Here is a 12,500-nt window from a genome sequence, read left to right on the forward strand (position 1 = left end):
ATTTTTTTAAAATGACTTTTTTGGGAATCACCTCATTTTACCCAGGTGCAAATGAGTACCAGTTCGCTGATGAAAGTAATCTTTGACGGACTAGCATCATTCAAGAGGATAAATAGAAAGTCGCATGCTTCGTACCCGAAGGCATCAGTTGAGTAAGTCACCTCGCCTAGCTCAATTTGCGGCCCCTGCATTGCGGCTGACCCTGGTTATCCCTTTTGCCCTAGCAAATTTGCGGCGCTGCATTGCGGCTGACGCCTGGGTTATTCCAGTCTTACCTTGGAATAGACCCTCGAGAAAAATTTCCCCTTGGGATGAAAAAAGTATTTTATTTTTTTAAATTTTAAAACTTTTATCTGTCTGCTCAACGCCACAGAAACTATGGATAAGTTCCGGGATTTATAAGCTAGGAGGAAGATGGCCTATGGTTAGCGCGTTGTACCCTGGACTCAGAGGTTCTGTGTTCGATTCCGACCGAACCAACTTGTACTTTCTAGAGCAAGAAAATTTACCCCAATCACCCCTCCATTCATGTGTAAAAGGGTACCTGTCAAGCTGGGATAGTAATCTGCGATAGACTATCGTCCTGTTCAAAGGTTTTCAAACAAATACGTTAATTGTCGCTTCACGCTATCGAACCGGAATAACTCCTGCACCATTGGCTACAAGGCTCTTAAGGACTTAATTTGTCTTCAATGAGTCCAAGTGGCTCAGAGGACTTACTTAAAAATATTTTCATTGAGAATTCCTAAATAAATAACGAAAAAGATACTTGACCCCCACAAGTTACCGAATAGATGTGCGCCCGGTTTTAGACACGTTACTGCTGTGTCACAGTGTGACATGTCTTAAATTATATTTATAAACATCTTTTTTAAAATTGCCGAATGTTTATTTTGCTATCTTCTGTACGTGGTTTCATCACATAAAATTATTTTGAATTGTTTCTTGCTTTTTTTATTCAGAATTGAAATAAATAAATAAATTATAACTGTGAAATTGAATGTAAGCTTCGTTTAATATCCCGAAAACAGATAAAATGGACGTTTTCGGGTTTCCCTTCATCAACAACACATGATGAATTAAAAACTACAGACGAATGAGATAATGTGGTAGTGGCCCTTGTTAAGATGCATAAACAAAACATGAAAGGCAGGAAATTGTATGTACTTTGTGAGGAAGCGCGAAATTAAAACAGAGCAATAGAAATTTTTTAAAGGTGGCGTACATAATTATGTTAAAAGAGGGGGGCGGGTAGGAACTGGTAATGCAGTATAGAAGACAGTGAACTAAAATAAGTGTGGACTATTGTTGGAAAATAAATACAATGGAATTGGAATAAATACAAATGTAAGGGATGTAGGTATTAATATATTAGTGGCATTAGCAGCAGCAGAAGCAACAGTAGAAATAGTAGTAGTAGTATAGTAGTAGTAGTAGTTAGTAGTAGTAGTATAGTAGTAGTAGTAGTAGTAGTAGTAGTATAGTAGTAGTATTTAGTAGTAGGATGCAGAACATAAAGACAGCATTTCAATTTTGACACGGCGCCGCCAAGTCTGGGACTTTTTTGTCCTAGTGCGGAAGTCTGCTATATTTTTCTACTATCACAAACGATATGAACACGGGACTAGGACAGTCCTGTCCCGCTGATTTTGTAGCATTTCACAACGGCTTGGGACACAACGGGACAGTCCTGTCCTAGTGCGGAAGAGGGTTTACAACCTACAGAAAAATCGTCACATTTGTTACGACACAATATACATTTGTTATTATTTAGATTTATTTTGTACGTCACAGTGATCTTTGTTTGATTAATAAGAACATAACATTATTTTGTAGAGAGATTGTTTGAGTTTAAAAAATCATTTTTCTGCTGGGTAAGCCTGATGTCATTTTGGGGAAAATACTGAAAATCATCGGTATGGAGAGAGATTTAAATGGTGAATCGGTTGATTTGATGGTTCAATCTGGTGAATGTGTTGTGTAAGCCATGATGACGTAGGCCCTTGGACACACTTGGATAACATTTCTGGTCTGATTTCTACACATTGATATCTCATATTATGTCATCTCTCTCTCTCTCTCTCTCTCTCTCTCTCTCTCTCTCTCTCTCTCACGCACACACACACACACACACACATTCACGCACTCCCCCCCCCTCTCTCTCTCTCTCTCTCTCTCTCTCTCTCTCTTCCCCTCTCTCACTCTCTCTCTTTCTCTCCCTTTCTATCTCACTATCTATCTCTCCCTTCCCCTCTCTCTCCCTCTCTCACCCTCTCTCTATCCCTCTCTCACTCTATCTATCTATCTATCTATCTATCTATCTATCTCTCTCTCTCTCTCTCTCTCTCTCTCTCTCTCTCTCCCTTTCTCTCTCTCCCTCTCTCTCTCTCTCCCTTTCTCTCTCTCCCTCTCTCTCTCTATCTCCCTCTCTCTCTCTCCCTCTCTCTCTCTATCTCTCTCTCTCTCTCTTCTCTTGCACACACACACACACACACACATAAACAAACACACACAAACATTTTACCTATAGATAGTATGCGCTTGGCTAAGAAGCTCATAACATTGCCATCCGGAAGTATAATGGACCAACACACAAAACTGTGTGTATCCATGAATGTTTATAGTCGAGTTAATACAGTTCAGTGAGCCTTACTCATAAACGCGGATGGCAAAAAACAATAACAAAGACATGAGTGACGTCATCTTCGCACTATCTATAGATAGTATGCGCTTGGCTAAGGACCTCACAACATTGCCATCCGGAAGTATAACGGACCAACACATAAAACTCTGTGTAACCTTAAACGTAACCGAAGTTGACGTCACTCAGGTCTTTGTTATTGTTTTTGCCATCCACGTTTATGAGTAATTCTCACTAAACTGTATTAACCAGACTATAAACGACCAAGATTACACATAGTTTTGTGTGTTGGTCCGTTGTATGTCCGGATGGCAATGTTGGTAGCTTCTTAGCAACAAGATATGAAGTGAGTAGAAAAGTGCCAGAAGACAATAGAGAATAAAAAATTTTTTCGCGGCGGTGGTGGGGTTTGAACCTGCGACCTTATTGGTACGACAACTCCGCCTGGCAGGTGAGAGCGTGGCTCTACCGTGTGAGCTATCCACGAACACAAAAATATTCGTTTCAAACCCAAAGTCATTTCTAGATCCCTCTCTCACCCACTTCTTGAGATCGCCGATTCGTTCACCACCATCGCGAAGTAATTTTGACCAGCAGTTAAGCTTAATAGCCAATATTCTCATCACAAACATATAACATAGAAACGATTGAGACATTGAGTATGCTCCGGTGTATGGGGTGAATTTTTAATTCAGAAAAGTGAGTGGAGCAGGCACTTATGTTGGTAACAACAAGATATGAAGTGAGTAGAAAAGTGCCAGAAGACAGTAGAGAATAAAATTTATTTTTTTTTTAGCTTCTTAGCCAAGCGCATACTATCTATAACATATTTCGTGTTTACTTGAACAAGGCCAATGAGATAAAGAGAAAGATAAAGGGAGAAAATGTGACTCATATAATAAAGATAGTATGCGCTTGGCTAAGAAGCTCACAACATTGCCATTCGGAAGTATAACGGACAAACACACAAAACTATGTGTAACCTTAAAGTTTTATAGTCTGAATAATACAGTTAAGTGAGAATTACTCATAAACGTGGATGGCAAAAAACAATAACAAAGACCTGATTTACGTCATCTTCGTTCTATCAAAAAAAGGAACAACACAAATCGAGAAAATCGTGTGAGAACTAATCACCCATTTGGCGGTATAAAAACAACAACGATCAGAGAGAGGTCGATTCCATTCACGTTGATTGGTGATTCGCGCTCAGCCAAAAAGCTCACAACATTCTTCATCCGGAAATCACGTACCAAATCATCATCATATCTTGTCGCGCCAGTGAGTCAGCCAGTCCCGGGCAGTCTGTTTGCATTACCTCAGGTCAGCATTGGTGCAGTGAGGTCCCGGCGAGCATTCGGACAGGATGTGGTCCATGGTCTGTCTGGGGTGACCGCATGGGCATTCAGTGCCCGGTGAGATTTTCCATTTAAAGAGGTTGGTGGCGGTGTTTCCCACCTTTGCTCTAGCTCTGTTCAACGCCACCCATTCTTTTCTCTTGAGGTCTCTGTGCCTGCTGGGAGCTTTTCTGTTGGGGCTGGAGGGCATCGTTTGCTGTCTTGTCCCATTCTACCCATTTGTCCAGGCGGAAGAATGCTGAGTGGTCTGGGTGAAGGCTCTCTACTGTGAGGAAGCTTTTTCTTGATTTGAGCCTGCTTTTGGGGCAATTGTGGTTATGAAGGGGGTGTCTCTGGTCCATTTCCTGTTTGTATTTTTGTATTTGGGCATGAGTTTCCCTCCGGATGTGTGGTGGGGCTATTCCTGCTGCGACCAGAGAGAACGTACCAAATCATAAAGCTATTTGTAACATTGAACGTTTCCAGTCTGGTTAACACAGTTTAGTGAGAACTACTCATAAAAACGGCTGGCTAAAAACAATAACAAAGACCTGAGTGACGCCAACTTCGTTCTATCTGTAGATCCTGTACCTTGGCTAAAAGACAATTGTTATGAGTCATTCTCACTAAACTGTATCAACCAGACTATAAACGTTAAGGGCTACACTTAGTGTGTTGGTTCGTTATGTTCCCGGATTTAGTGAGAACTATTGGCCAAAAAAAAACCCCAATAACATAGAGCTGACTGACGTCAATTTCGTTCCTTCTATAGACCATCCCTATTCCCAGCACCCATTGGCAGCGATCTATATTCCATTTCCATGTGCTCGAGGTCATTGGTCTCGTTGCAAAATGTGCTCAAAGTGACCTATTTAGTGAAAAGTGCTCAAAGTGACCTACTTAGTGAAAAGTTTTCAAAGTGACCTACATAGTGAAAAGTGCTCAAAGTGACAGAGGGGTGAAAATTGTTCACAGCTTTCGAAATATCTAACATCACGATTGGTCATTTGTTCAGCTTGACAAATGGGTATGTTTACAACTTTCATAAACAAAGCAGCGTGTTTACATTTGTTTAGAAATATCCAATCGTTGTACAGTAACAAATCATGTGATTGATGACTAGGTTGGACGAAAACCTGAATATAGATAGTATGCGCTTGGCTAGGAAGCTCACAACATTGCCATCCGGAAGTATAACGGACCAACACACAAAACTGTGTGTATCCATGAACGTTTATAGTTGGGTTAATAAAATTCGGTGAGCATTACTCATAAACGCGGATGGCAAAAAAGAATAACAATGACCTGAGTGACGTCATCTTCGAACTATCTATAGATAGTATGCAGATGACGTCACTCAGGCTTTTGTTATTGTTTTTGCCATCCGCGTTTGTGAGTTGTTCTCACTAAACTGTATTAACCAGACTATAAAAGTTCATGGTTACACAGAGTTTGTGTGTTGGTCCGTTATACTTCCGGATGGCAATGTTGTGAACTCCTTGGCCAAGCGCATTCTATCTATAGATGGCTCCCATTCCACGCCAACTCCATACCACTGAGAGACGATGGGTCACATCCCCATGACAATGTTACATTTCACTTGAGTGGATTTCCAAAATCTCCCCAACTCCGTTTTTCTACATTTTGAGATATTGAATTGAGGATTATTTCCCCTGAAATTTCTCATTCGGTCTCTAATTTTATCATGTTTAATCTTCAAATCCACACAAATCTAGGAAAATCCTAGGCCAGTTGATGCTTAAAATATAATTTACGTTTCATAATTTTATCTCATGGATAGAAAATCTCAAAATGTTGAAAAATCGACTTAATGAGTTTTGGAAAACCAGCCTTCAATTATTATATTTGTATTATCACTGTTGTTACCAAACTGTTACAATGAAGCACACACGAAGTTATAAGTACTAAGTAAGTATTACATGTGCAAGAATATAAATGACACAGTTTGATAAACACTACACACCGCCTACACACTTCACCTGCATTGTGTTATCGAGATATTCATGATACTGTACTTTACCATTATAGCCAGTCGGGTTTGGGGTCAGGGGTTGCGGCCATTTGACATTTGACCCCGAGGTGAACTTTCAACATAACAAAAGTTCTTCAGAGCCATTAGGCCCATGGGGTCGGAGTTTATCCCGGTTTATATAGCGTGAAACGGACAATAGAATTGCTTGTTACCCATTTGATAGGACGCTTGTCTATCTCGAAGTAGGGCTTACTTTCCGCCAGATCTAACAGACCCAGCTACCCAATCACAGTTGGGTGGACAAGGGGGGGGGGGGGGTCAGAAAAATATCTCGACTGCACCCGGGATCGATCTCTGTCCCTTTGTTTGTGAAGCGAGTGCTTTACCCACTGAGCTATCTGGACCCCGAACTTCCAACGTACACAACGTTTTTTAAGAGCAATTAATGAGACTGAAACAAGAAACCAGTTGATTTTTGGCCAATCAAAACATGGAATTTGTGACACACCTTCACACGTGATCGGACAAACACGGTTGTTTATAGATTGATGGTATGCGCTTGGCTAAGAAACTCACAACATTGCCATATGGAAATATAACGGACCAACACACAAAACTCTGCGTGACATTGAATGTTTAAAGTCTGTTTAATACAGTTTACTGAGAATTACTCATAAACGCGGATGGCAAAAAAAAAAAAAAAAACAATAACAAAGACCGGCGTGACGTCATCTTCGTTCTATCTCTAAACAATAACGTGAATGAAATCGACCTCGGTCTGATCGTTGCAATACTCTTCAACAGTCGTAACGTCACTTCCTTCCTAATGACGCATGGTAACTTAGTAACACTGGCTCTAAACTATCAGATCAATGGTGGACGCCCGTATGAAATATTTCTCCGGCGAGCATAAAAGCGTATCCAGAGGGGGAAAAAAACACATAAATTTTATCATGTTTTGACTTTTACACATTCTGATCACAAGACATATGAAAAGTTCTAGCCAGCATCAAGAATAAAAAGTAATGATTTTCTTTGTTTAGAACCAAGATGGCCGCCGTTGTCGGCGACGTGACATCAGACTACTGAATCCAGTTGTTTTTATAGATAGCATGCGCTTGGCGAAGAAGCTCACAACATTGCCATCCGGATGTATAACGGACCAACACACAAAACTGTGTTTATCCATGAACGTTTATAGTCGGGTTAATACAGTTCAGTGAGCATTACTCATAAACGCGGATGGCAAAAAAACAATAACAAAGACCTGAATGACGTCATCTTCGAACTATCTATACCGCCAAATGGGTGACTAGTTATCACACGATTTTCTCAACCGTAATATAAACGTTTAAGTTTACACGTTATAGATTGTTCGAAGATGACGTCACTCAAGCCTTTGTTGTTATATTTTGCCATCCGTGTTTGTGAGTGATTCTCACTGAACTGTATTAACCAGACTATAAACGTTCATGGTTACACACAGTTTTGTGTGTTCGTCCGTTATACTTCCGGATGGCAATGTTATGAGCTTCTTAGCCAAGCGCATACTATCTATATTGCTCAAACGGTAGAACAGTGGGTATTTTACTGAGACACATTCCACCGATTGCAAAGCCTGTTTAGTTTGCTCATTACAAAAAAAAAAAATATAGTTTTGTGTGTTGGTATATTTCATCTGACTGGCAGATATTGTGAGTATTTTACCTAACGTATATCATCAGTCGATATTGAGACGGTTCTATAGATAGAATGCGCTTGGCCAAGGAGTTCACAACATTGCCATCCGGAAGTATAACGGACCAACACACAAACTCTGTGTAACCATGAACTTTTATAGTCTGGTTAATACAGTTTAGTGAGAACAACTCACAAACGCGGATGGCAAAAACAATAACAAAGTCCTGAGTGACGTCATCTGCATACTATCTATGAAGATGACGTCACTCTGGTCTTTGTTATTGTTTTTTACCATCCGCGTTTATGAGTAATTCTCACTAAACTGTATCAACCAGACTATAAACGTTCATGGTCACACACAGTTTTGTGTGTTTGTTGGTCCGTTATACTTCCGGATGGCAGTTTAGTGAGAATTACTCATAAACATAAATGGCTAAAAACAACCCCCCCCCCCCCCCCCTCCCTTTCCCCTTAAAAATATAAACAAAAAATTAGAGCTCTTACATAGCGCAAATTCCACTAAACGTGCTCAAAGCGCTTAGCCAAGGGCCTCTGACCAACAGCAACACGTAACATGTTGAACGAGACATGACGCTTGTTGGGCGATAATACAGTTTTTCCGACAGAGACAACACTTTTAACGGCCAAGCACTCATCTTACACCTGAATTCGGTGAGAGAATCTGAGTAAAGAGCCTTTTCCAAGGACTCAACTATGCGCCGAGCGACGTTCGAACCCAGGACCTTTCGATCCGAACGCTAGTGTCATACCACTAGATGATATAGCCACACACACACACACACACACACACACACACACACAGACAGACACAAAAAGGGGGGTGGGCAGGGGGGGGGGCAGAATAAAACAACAAAATACAAACCTTCAACAGCTAACCAAAAAAAAAAACAAAACAAAAACAAACAAAAAAACAAAGAAAAGAAAAAAAAAGTTTTTAAAAAGTTACGAAAAAACAAAAAGATTGCGCCACGCTTGTGATGAAGATGCCCATCCCTCCGTGTCCATCGCCAGGGTCATGGGTGTCCGGTACATTTTGTCATAATAATAATAATACAGCCGATTGACCATTCGTCCGTCCGTCCGTCCGTCCGTCTGTCCCATCCATACGGACAGGAGTTGTGTTGCCTCGGGCAAAAACCCCGACGGTCGGTCTCGGGACGATGAGGGGAGCGATACGAGATGGGCTATCTGTAATCTCACTTCCTGATCAGTAATTCCCGAAGCCGTTGATCCAATTGAGATGTCTATGCCAGGTACGCTTTGCATCAGCCACCGATTTTTGGATCATAATTAACTTTGTCGTGCTCTTAAAAAACACGTATTTTAAAATTTGGCCAGGAATCTCGTCCATCCTTCAAATATCCTTCAAATGACCCTAATCTTGTCTAAAAACTCTCATACCTGGGACTTCATTAAAGACTTTTTGAAGTCCCAGGTTTGAGAGTTTTTGAAAAGATGAGGGTTATTTTAATCGATCGATATTTGAAGGACGAGTTTTCGGGCTAAAATATTTTTTAAAACATTCTTTTTTTTTTTTTTGTCGGAGTCGGGCAGGTGTTGTAATCGTCTTTGTGGCGTTGATGAGAACACTGAGTGACGTCATGTCTCGTTCTGTAGTAAAGTCAAGCGGTGTTGAGCGTGATTAATGATCGAATGGGTGAAATTGATCACCGAGTTCTGACCCTGTTCTGGGTACTCGGTTCTGGTGCGGCTATGTGGTCTAGTGGTATATGCACTCGCCTTCGGATCGGAAGGTCCTGGGTTCGAGTCCCGAGCAGCGCATAGTTGAGTCCTTGGAAAAGGCTTCTTACTTTTTATTCACGTTCTCTCACTATGCTCAGGTGTAAAATGAGTACCTGGCCTTTAACAGCGTTATCTCTGTCAAAAAAAAAAATTGTAATATCACAAAACAGGCGGCATGTTTTGTCCTACATGATAAGTATTGCTGTTGGCTAGGGACCCTTTGTAAAGCGCTTTGAGCACGTTTTTTGGATATTGTCCTATATAAAATCTCAAGGTTTTTTGTATCACAAGTTTCTTCCCCTTCTTGACTTATGAATCAAAAACGTGCTTAGGCACTGCCAGGCATTGCAGAAGTACGAGTGCGAAAAGCGCACCCAGTAGGCGATTTGTACTTCATGCGGCTATGTCGTCTTGTGGTATGACACTTGCTTCCGATCGAAAGGTCCTGAGTTCGAGTCCCTAGTGGCGCATAGCTGAGTCCTTGAAAAAGGCTCTTTCCTCACAATTGCTCACCAAACTCAGGTGGAAAATGAGTACCTGGATGTGAACAGCGTTGTCTCTGTCCTAACAAAAAAAAAGTTTAACATCGCCTAACAGGCGTCATATCTCGTTCTACATGTTAAGTATTGCTGATGACTTGGGACCTCTTGTAAAGCGCATTGAGCACATTTAGTGGATATTGCGCGATATAAATGTGGTCAGAGTATTTCTAAAATTATATTTTATGTAATGAAATAGGAATATGATGCTGTGTGGCCAATCAGTGTAGGCCACTGGAAAACACACAGTTTTGTCCGAAAGCCTCAAAACATTTTTCATATGCCACATCTCAGAAGTACTTAAAAATGAGAATTTATATAGCGCACTTCCACAGATTTACCGTACTCATTGCGCTTCACAATGTTTCATCTATTCTCCCAGCAGGCCATATAGAACCATATTTCTATATTTTAATACAGTACTAGTCGCCTGTTAGGCGTCCTTTTTTGTTCTTACACTCTTGTAATATCCGTCACTGCCTGCAGTCAGGTACTCATTCATACCTGAGTCGAGAGGGCAAATGTGTGTAAAGTGCCTGACCCAAGGACTCAACGTTGGGACCTGAATTTTCCACGATCAATGTCCTATCCGGCTAATGATCACGCTTAACATTGTTTGACTTTCATGACAGGATACCGTGACCTACCAAAGTGAAGCGCATGGAGCATGGAGAAACCGTAATACTGAGCCATGCAAGACTTCTCAAATTTTAGGAAGTAAAAATTCCTATCGAAGCGTCACTCAACTCTTTTTTTTTTATTATCTTTAGACAACCTGTTAGTGATTAGTTCTCAGTAAATTCTATCACTCAGAATATAGATAGTATGCGCTTGGCTAAGAAGCTCACAACATTGTCAGCCGGAAGTTTAACGGACCAACAAACAAAACTATGTGTAACCTTAAACGTTTATAGTCTGGTTGATACAGTTTAGTGAGAACTACTCATAAACACGGATGGCAAAAAGCAATAACAGTGACTCGAGTGACGTCAACTTCGATCTATCTATAAACGTTAATGGATACACACAGTTTTATGTGTGATGATATGTTTAATTTCGCTGGCGGATGTTTCGAATATTTTACCTAAACGCATAGCATCAATAAGGTGACATGCTCGGGTGCTTGTTTTATCAACGAGTACATGAATGACGTCAGTGATTGAAGGGGAAGAGTGGGGGGGGGGGGGGGGGGGGGGGGGGGGAGGTGACCTAGGGTCACGTCGGTGTCAGCGTACCACCCACCCCCCCCCCCCCCCCGTACGCCCCCCCCCCCCCAACCCCTTCCTATTTACCCATTTCCTCCTTCTTGTTCCTTGTAATCGCTTTCATCCTATCCATTCATCAACTGATTGGTTTTGTTTTTGTTTTTTGTTTGTTTTTTGTTTTTTGTTTTTTTTTTTTTTATAGAGGGACAGCGTGGCTCAGCGGTACTGTCTTTGCTTCGTAACCTAAAGGTACGGAGTTCGACTACCTGTCTCGTTGTGTGGCCTTGAGCAAATCACCTCGCCCTAGCTCACTTTGTGGCGCTGCACTGCGGCTGACGCCTGGGTTATTCCAGTCTTCCCGTGAAATAGACCCTAAACACAAATTTCCCCTTTGGGATGAATAAAGGGAATTTTTAATTTTTAAAAAAAGAAAAACTGATCAGCCAGCTATCGCAACTAACTATACCCCCTCCCTTCCCCCCCCCCCCCCACACACATACACACACACACATACACACACACACATACACACACATACACACACACATATATACACACATACACTCACACAATCCACCCCCTCCCTCTCTTTCCCTGTCCTTAGCCATTAACATTTACAACATCATCATCACATCTCTTCCCTGTACAGCGACGTGGTATAGTGGTATGACACTCGATTTTGGATCCAAAGGTCCTGGGTTCGAGTCCCGCTCTGAGTGGGGCATAGTTGGGTATTTGGAAAAGGCTCTTCACTCATATTCTCTCATCGTACTCAGGTGTAAAATGAGTACCTGGCCGTACATATTATATCGTCGTTGTAATATCGTCGTCATGTCTCGATCTACATGTTACGTGTTGCTGCTGGTTAGGGACCCCTTTGAAAAGCGCTTTGAGCGCGTTTAGTGGATATTGCGCTATATAAAAGCTCAACTCCCCCCCCCCCCCCAACACACAAATCCGCCCCCCCCCCCCCCCACCTCTCTAATTCCCGAACAAACAATATCATCACCTATCCCCCCCCCCCCCCCCCCCCCCCCCGTTCTCCCAACCCCGAACTCAGGTCGAGCGAACATTGATTGAGATTGATAAACCGGAAGTGAAATTATTACATAGAAAGAAATGACAAAGATGGCGGTGTGTGTGTGTGTGTGTCTTTGTGTGTGTGTGTGTTTGTGTTCGTGTAGATAGATATGTGTTAATTACCATACAATGTCTTAATCACTAATCAGTCTCATCGCGTCCCATCGCCCACACACACACACACACACACATACACACACACATACACACACACACACACACACACACACACAGACCTCTCACAAGCTATGCAGCATTTTA

At 41.7% G+C, this 12,500-nt stretch overlaps 1 protein-coding gene across 1 annotated transcript in view; it reads right to left on the reverse strand.

Moving 5' to 3' along the window:
• Window positions 1-12,500, reverse strand: part of LOC144979120 (uncharacterized) — a 50,898-nt gene that overhangs the window by 37,096 nt on the left and 1,302 nt on the right.

Source organism: Berghia stephanieae, chromosome 9, assembly GCF_034508935.2.
Source record: "Berghia stephanieae isolate SIO BIC M18660-M18661 chromosome 9, UCSD_Bste_1.3, whole genome shotgun sequence".
In the NCBI taxonomy this organism is placed as follows: Eukaryota; Metazoa; Mollusca; class Gastropoda; order Nudibranchia; family Aeolidiidae; genus Berghia; species Berghia stephanieae.